Source organism: Mobula hypostoma, chromosome 2 (assembly GCF_963921235.1).
Source record: "Mobula hypostoma chromosome 2, sMobHyp1.1, whole genome shotgun sequence".
NCBI lineage: Eukaryota > Metazoa > Chordata > Chondrichthyes > Myliobatiformes > Myliobatidae > Mobula > Mobula hypostoma.
The window spans coordinates 201,551,624-201,560,660 of NC_086098.1; the positions used below are offsets into that span (position 1 = coordinate 201,551,624).

The following is a 9,037-nucleotide window of genomic DNA, read 5'->3' on the forward strand; positions in this document are numbered from 1 at the left end:
AAATCACGAAGAGTACGGGTCCCAGAACCACCACTGGTCACTGACCTCAATGCAGAATATGACCCGTCTACAACCACTCTTTGCCTTCTGTGGGCAAGCCAATTCTGGATCGACAAAGCAATGTCCCCTTGGATACCATGCCTCCTTACTTTCTCAATAAGCCTTGCATGGAGTACCTTATCAAATGCCTTGCTGAAATCCATATACACTACATCTACTGCTCAAATCATGATATATATGATGAAAAATAGAGACTGCCAGCACTGTGGCACCACATTGTTCACAGAAACCCAATCTGAAAAAGATTGCCATCCTTTGCCTCTTACCACAATACCAATTTTGTATCTAAATAACCATCTCACTCTGGATTTCGCTCATTCGATCCTTCCAGATCAATGTCCCAAGTGGGACATCGCTAAAAGACTTGCTGAAGTTCATGAAGACAGCATTACCATCTTGTGCTCCTCAATTTTTTGATCACATTTTTAAAAATACTTAAGTCAATTTGTGAGATATAATTTCCTGCATGCTGACTTTCCCTAATCAATAACTATCTTTTAAAATGTAAATAAATCATGTCTCTCAAAATTGCTTTCAATAAGTTTCCAACCACTGATGCAGTGTTCACTGGCCTGATGTTCCCTGGCTTATCCCTGCAGCAGTTCTTAAATAAAAGCACAGCATCCAGTCACCCGGTACTTCACCTCATGAAAGTCACAAAATTTTCTGGCATGGTCCCAGCAATCTCCTCTCCTGCTTCCCATAACATGCTAGGATACACTTCGTCAGGCTTTTGTGTTTCAGAATCTGCAACACCTCCTCCTTTGTAATGTTGATTTACTTCAGAATATCATTGCTAGCTCTCTGAATTCACTAGCTTCCTTCTCCATGGTAAATACAGAAGAGAAATATTCATTTAAAAACTCAGTCATTTCCTATGACTCCACACTTAGATTACCAGATACATCCTTCAGTAGACGTACATTTTCTCTAGCTACCCATTTTCTTTTAATTTACTTAAAATCTATAAGCATCTTCCTTTATCCTATTTGCCAATGATATCCCATGGTCCCTTTTTGCTCTTCTAATCTCCTTCTTAACTATACACCTACATCCTGAAAGGTCTCTGAAATGGTCCATATATATGTTTCCATTTCATCTACAGTATTTGGCTCAAGATATCGTATGCTCCTGCAAAGTGCTAGGACTGATTTACAAAGTTAGAATTTTTTTTACTCTGATCAGAACTGAGGTTAGGATAATGGCGAAATAGAATGTTAATGCAAGATCAACTGACAGTACGGATAAAGGAGGAACTTTTTATACAAAACAGGATGAGTTAGGTTAGGGGAAATAATAAATCTGTATTATATAATAAATCTTAAAGAGTTTAAGGTGAGATCATGAGGATGGTGAGTCTGTTTTGGTGATGTAAGTTGGAGGATCTCCTAAGTCAGCAATACTGTGATCACTGCAAGAAAATAAATAGCTTTGGGTTGAAATTTATCAGTATTTTGTTTTCCAAATACAAAGAAAGTGAACGAGGAAAATCTTTTATACGGCCTTCCAGCTGAATCTCACTTCACCTGAGTTAGGGATTTATGGCTCCTTTATGTCTTGGAGTGAGTTGTAACACAAAAATACTTAAAGATGAGAGGAAAAGCCTATTTCTGATTGTTACCTATGCCTCTGCTTTTAATTTCACACAAATGATTACTTTGATATTATTTTCCTGGGAAGTTTTAGAAATGGGAGGCTACTGAAGTTACTAATCACACCCACAAGATAATAATTTAGTGAGGAAGTATGCATCAGCTTTCTGAGTGATGGCAGGAATCCCTTAGCTTTGCAACTGTGTCTTGATCTTTAAAAATTTCATGATCTCTGCAAAGTTGATCGATAAAATCGTAGGAATTGCAAATTATTGCACTGGAATTCCTCCTCACTGGTGATGCAAAAGGATGCCATGAGTTGTCTGCCTGGCTTTTTCTTCTATTAACATTAGTTGTCTATAAAAGATGGTCTGGCAATTTGTTATAGTCCATTTTTTACCAGAGCTGACTGAAGCTGAGCATCATGTACACTCCCAGACATTCTCTGATAAGAAGACACACCTGCTTTTAACTCTCAACAGAATTGATCGTAAAGATGCTTCCTTCATAATGAAGGAAATAAATGATGACAATATCTGTTCAAACATACTGCTTGGTTATTTAAACAAACTATATTCCACTTGGACAGCCACGTAAAAAAATGTATGGAATTTTGTGATTTGTTAGCAGAGTAACACAGATATTTACTACTGAGTATTTATTAAGCAGGATTTCAGATTGATGTATTCTCTTGTATATTTTGTGACTTACTTGTTTTTTTAGATATGATTTCTAGTAAGGTGTATCATCTGGAATCTTACAATATATATGGTATTTTCATTGTACATCTTTTTACTATATTAAGGTGAATGAAATAGGTTGCTGCTGAAAAACAATTAAGTCAGCTGTTTCCTGATAAATTAAGTAAACCTTTTTCCCCATGTATGCATAATAAGGAGCTGATCAGATGGAAATGTCTGCTACAGATGTACCGTGAATACACAAAAATACTCTGCCAAGAATCTGCAAGGTCCTTGAATCACAGGCAGCATCAAGCAGCTCGCACACAACCGATCCACTTAGTAACTTTCTCCACCTCACACAGCTCATTTACCAATTAGCTGTGCAAGGTACCAATCATAAAATTCTGGAGTGCTTTAGATGGCAATCTATGCTCCGCCTCTGCTCCTTGGAAACACCCAGCCTGCAGCTTTCAGACTGGGTGCAAACAGAGTACAGTGACTAATCCAGGCGTGTTTCAACAGATGGTTAGATCTGGCCTAATTCAGTCATCGCAGTTGAATGAGGTTGAGAGGAGAAGCCATTGAGATCCCTTTTCGGAGCTGTGTGGTCTCAGCTTGCTGGCATTGTTAAGGGGTCCCTTCCTGAGCAGCCCTGTGTCCCAGAAATGAGAGAAGACTGACTGATAAAGGTAATGTGAACTGCTGCCGTTTTGTGCATTACTTTGTGAGTCTGTTCTGTGTATCAGTGATGTGTACCAGCCTGGTAACAGTTACAGTAAGATTATACCATGCTGAAAGTAAGGCAATCATATTTTATAGAAATTGTTTTAAAATGAATGATTCAGAATGGTTGGAGTAAACCCTATGCTGAGCCACCGATGGCTGTAATTTCTGCCTTTCTAATGTTTTCACCACTGCTATTTCATCTCACGGTGATCTTAATATTGAACACCAGTCTGACATAACATTTGTCAAGATGAATGAATTAACTTAATAATGCTTATCATTTCTATTTCCCATAGATTTTGGGAAAGATATAAATAGTGTTTTTAGTTCCCTGAGAGTGAATTCTTAATTATAGACTATAATTCTGTGTGGTTGCCTGGATGAAGTTGCAGAACAGTTCACGATACAGTTCTAGATACTTATAAAACTTTAATTTCTTTGTTTATTTTTACCTATTTTGAGCTCTCATAAAAACCATAATAGAGAAACACTTCAGATCAGTTCTATGACATGAAGCAATGATGATCTTTACAATCCTTTCAGCCTGCTATTATAAGAGCATGTTTTGGACATCTTATGACTTAAACTAACTTACACTTATTACATTCTATTATTCATTTGTAAACTTGCGTGGTTCTTAAGAGTGTCATTTTATTTAATTGTGTTTAAAATGTTGGTTCATAATAACTTTGTATTCCTTCATATTAAATTTTATTTTCCATTTATTAAGTATTCTGCTGAGGATAAAATAGTTGAAGTTTGAATGAAATTTATTTATGATTTCTGATTAATCTTCCACTGTTTCCATATGAAAGTCCTTCTTATATTTAGACATTGCAACTTGGCTTGCACAATATTATAGATACTGGTTCTATGATTTGTGTAAGAGGAAACAGGGTTCAAAGAGGGCATGATATAATCAGCCTAGACTATAATGTAAATGACAGTAATTACTTTATCATATAATTGATTGTTATGTTATCAGCACATTATATTGGTGGTATAAACTGTCAGTTTGGTCATTTTAATGTTCAGCGTTTTGAATGTACAAAGTAACAAAGATTATTTGCATTAGGACTAACAGAATGCAAAGAGAAAGGATTCAGAATTACTTTGATTTTTTTCTGTTTTTTTATTGATATAACATTAAGCAAGACAATTTACCAATGTAAAAGAAATATTAAACATCGATGATTAGAAATTATTTACGTTTTGCAGCCAGTCTCTTCAAATGTTACATTCCACTCTATTCACATTCTGAAAGTGCATGATCTGACTTCTGCCTTGAATGCTTGCGTCCAAGGGTACAGATCACATCTCACAGAATGCCTGTGATTGTGTTGGGATTTGGCCTGGTTTTGTTTAATAACTAAGCTGTCATTGATCTATAGACCAAATCCAATCTGAGTATAATTCCAGAAACATGCAGTAGTCTTTATGATTCAACAGTGCACTAAAATTACCACATAAAAGTGCAACATATTAAAAAAACATTTTATTCCCCCCTTGTATTTACTCATGAAAAATGACAAAACATTTATTGTTATTTACACCTACATTCTGTTTGCATGTGCTGGATTCACACAGAACTACATGAATATGAAATGAGAAGGGTTTTCCCCAGCGTAATAAACACAGACATAATGCATGTGCAGATTAGATCCAGGTGAATCTCCAGTGTAATGTGAGCACAATCCTGATGCGTAAACAAAACACCCTTATTTAAAAGTAGCATTTGGATAGTTTGAGACACAGGGCAGCCAATGACCTTTATGGAAATGGGATCATACTAAATATTTATCCTCAGCGATGGACCCTTACCTGCTGAGGGAGCCCTTCCTTCTCTTGTGTATGTTACAGCAATGGCTGCAAAAGTGGTCAGGTTGCGCGCAGAATTTATTTAAATATTAATGAGGCAATTTGAATAGTGGATAATTTGCAAAAGCCAAAATTAGAATTCTGTGCACATTGAGGATTGACTGCTTTATCCCCAAATGAGTGTCTCTGAATAAAAAGGAATTAAGCTGTTGAGGTAAAAGAAAGCAAAGTATGGTGTGACACTATGGCTGTTTCTGAATTTTTTTCCCTTTTAAATGTGGATATTAAATAGTGTGCAACCTTCAGCAGGGATATTTTCCATCCTTTGCAATGTGTGAACTTGACAGGGCCACCAGAGGGAGCCATTTATTATAGTCCATAGTTAAGGTGAAGGCAGACATTCAGCCTAACAAAGTTTTACCTGCTCTTTACCAATCCTGAAGTGATATTGAGCCATTGAACAGACAACAGAATAGATTTTGTCCTTAGCTTATTTACAAAAGGATAGATTTTGACCATTTGGGTCTTGAACTTTCAGATCCTGACAAAAATATTTTAACTTTATTTTACATCGTCCTGCTTTATTTTCTGTTTTAAGTAACAGCTGGAATTTGTGAATATCAGATCACCCCAATTTACAAATTAAGAGGAGCTTGAAACAGTGAACTATCTATCTATAGATGCTGAATGATAGGCACCTGCAGAAAAAAAAACACATAATGCTGAAGGAATTCTCATGCTCTGTAGCATCTGTGGAGGGAAATGGACAGTTAATATTTTGGGTTGAGATGCTTCATTTGGACTGAATGATAGAGAGAAGGGAGCTAGTATTAAAAAGATGGATGATAGGAGCGGAGCAAAAGCTAGCAGGCAGATAGAAATGAACAGTGCAGGGTTGGGGAAAAATTGGGTTGGGAATGATGGAGGGGAATCCTCAAGGATGTGTGCTTAGCCTACTGCTCTACCCCCTCTAGATTCATGACTGTTTAGGCACAGCTCAAATTCCATCTGTATATTTGTTGATGACACCAGTGTTGGCAGAATCTCAGATGGAAATGAGAGGAGAGTGGTGTACAGGAGTAGATCGGTTGGTTAAGTGGTGACACAACAATAATTTTGCACTCACTGTCAGCCAGACAATAAAGAATAGGTGCAGGAGTAGGCCATTCGGCCCTTCGAGCCAGCACCGCCATTCACTGTGATCGTGGCTGATCATCCACAATCAGTACCCTGTTCCTGCCTTCTCCCCAAATCCCTTGACTCCGCTATCTTTAAGAGCTCTATCTAACTGTTTCTTGAAAGAATCCAGAGAATTGACCTCCACTGCTTTCTGGAGCAGAGCATTCCACAGATCCACAACCCTCTGTGTGAAAAAGTTTTTCCTCAGCTCCATTCTAAATGGTCTACCCCTTATTCTTAAACTGTGGCCTCTGGTTCTGGACTCCCCCAACATCGGGAACATGTTTCCTGCCTCTAGCGTGTCCAATCCCTTAATAATCTTATATGTTTCAATCAGATCCCCTCTCATCCTTCTAAATTCCAATGTATACAAACCTAGTTGCTCCAATATTTCAACATATGACATTCCTTTTATCCCTGGAATTAACCCAGTGACCTACGCAGACCAAGGAATTGACTGTGGACTTCAGGAAGGGGAAGTCTAGGGAACAAACACCATTCTTCAGTGAGGCATCAGCAGTGGAAAGGGTGAGCAACTTCAAGTTCTTGGGTGTCAACATTGCAAAGGATTTATTCTGGCCTAACATATTGATCTGATCACAAAGAAAAGCATACTAGGGCCAAATTTGAGGAGATTTGGTATGTCACCAAAAACTCTTGAAAGTTTATACAGATTTACTGAGTTAGAAGTGGACACAGAAATTATTTGACACCTACAAAAGATGCACAGTAGAATATCATAAAATTATATATTTGAGATAGCCTAGAAGTTAATCCAATGGAGGCTGTAGAAGAGGTGACACAAGACGCCTTTGAAGTCAGTCAAGAAGTGGCAGCATTTACATGCCAACAAGTAGATACAATACCACTGGGATGGTCCTTTGAGAAGACTGCTGACTCAGAATAACCAATGACAAATTAAATCTACAAATAATATAAATACGTGTCCTTTTTAAGAAAGAACAAGAATATGCAAGATGATCTTTATGTATGCTTTCTAGACCTCAGTATTTATGAAATAAAAATAGTGCTTACACTTCAGTGGTTTTCCATGTCTCTTCGTGATGTATTATGCTGCTGGTAATGCACACTATTAGTGTACTATCTCATGGGCTCTTATTCTATCTGCAACAGGTGGGGGCGCCAGAGAATAAAAACTTCAGCCAACTAATGGTAATGTGTACAAAGATAATTGTCTTTGTTATGGCTGACTTGAATTTCCCAAGGGTGGATTAGGAGGTCTATAAAAAGCACATTCTGCATGAGAACGTGATTCTGGATGTAATGCTGGATTGTCACATTGAACAAATGGTTATGGGGTCAGGTAGAACCTAGCAAGAAAACAGTTGGGAAAGGGGTCCAAGAATAGGGTTCTGGTATTCCTATGTGTGTCATTGAATGAGAAGATAAAAGAGGAAATGAAGATTAATGGCTGTGTAATATCATCACAAAATCATGAATTCTTTCTTTTTGCTGTACAAGTCAAGAACAGATATTTTGGTTTGCAATTAGATTTCTCAAGCATGCAAACAGCAGGGGTTGGATTAAGTGATATGGGAAGTTTAGACTGATCTCTGATTAAGGAAGCCAAGTAGTACCCAGTTTGATGAGTGTCAACAATGTTTAAAGAAGTGATTGTTGAAACCATTGATAGCCTTTCCACAATCTTTATAAACCGAGGTGTGGCTGGACAAATATAATAGAGTCACAGAACACCACAGCTTCTTTAAATGGTATCATGATGACCTTGGCAATTAGAACACAGTTGGATGCAGGAATCCTGAAAGGCAGAATACTGAAACACCTATACAGGTATTATGAAGGAGTAGGTATGAATTCAATGGGAGGGATTCCTGGAATAGTTTGTAGATACAATCAAGGTATTGATTTACCCTGTAATAAGGCACAGAAGTCACTGGAAAAGGAAGCAGGATCCACAACCACGTCAAACATATCCAGGGTATTTTGAAGTGAAAGGTGGTTGTGAAATGAGGTGTGCCCTTGATTGAGTGTCATGGAATCAATACTGGACTCATTGCTGCTTACCTAAAGTCAAAATAATTGAACTTTATAGGCGATACTGAATTGTACCAGGGGATTAAGATAGTGAAAACAGAAACTGATAGAGGTTTTTGTAAGTGGGCCTATTCTCACTGGAGTTTAGAAGAGTGTGTGTGTGGGAAGAAATCTCAATGAAACCTATCAAATATTGAAAGGCCTAGACAGAATGGACCTGGAGAAGATGTTTCTTACAGCAGAGGAGTTTAGGACCAGAGAGCACAGCCTCAGAGTGCATCGACATCCCTCAAGAACAGAGATGAGGAGGAATTTCTTTAGCCAGAAGGTGGTGAATCTGTAGAATTTCATTGCTGTGAATGGCAGTGGAGGCCAGGTCGTTGGATATATTTAAAGTGGAGGATGATAGGTTCTGGATTCAAAGTTCAAAGTAAATTTATTATCAAAGTACATTTATGTCAGCAAATACAACTCTGAGATTTATTTTCTCGTGGGCATACACAGTAAAAAAGGATCATTGAATTGAATCGACTTTATTTCTTACACCCTTCCCATACATGAGGAGTAAAAATCTTTATGTTACATCTCTGTCTAAATGTACAATGTGCAATCATAGTAATTTATAATTTATAATAAATAGAACAGTCAATGTAACATAGAAATACACTCAAATCAGCGTGAGTTCATCAGCCTGGTGGCCTGGTGGAAGAAGCTGTCCCGCAGCCTGTTGCTCCTGGCTTTTATGCTGTGATACCACTTCCCAAATGCTAGCAGCTGGAATAGACTATGGTTGGGGTGACTCGGGTCCCCAATGATCCTTCGGGCCCTTTTCTCGCACCTGGTTTTGTAAATGTCCTGAATCATGGGAAGCTCACAACTACAGATGTGCTGGGCTGTCCGCACCACTGATTTGGGGGCCCATACCAAACTTCCTCAACCGTCTGAGGGGAAAGAGGTGCTCTT

The 9,037-nt window shown here is 37.9% G+C and overlaps 1 protein-coding gene across 6 annotated transcripts in view; it reads left to right on the plus strand.

Annotated features, from left to right (window-relative positions):
• Positions 1-2,801: 2,801 nt before the first annotated feature.
• Positions 2,802-9,037, plus strand: part of LOC134342810 (extracellular sulfatase Sulf-2-like) — a 352,386-nt gene continuing 346,150 nt past the window's right edge. For 5 of the 6 annotated variants that reach the window (XM_063041404.1, XM_063041405.1, XM_063041403.1 and 2 more), the window contains exon 1: positions 2,802-3,024. The gene's annotated coding sequence lies outside the window, so the exon portion shown is untranslated. The remainder of the gene's footprint in view (positions 3,025-9,037) is intronic. The other variant, XM_063041410.1, reaches the window with a different exon arrangement.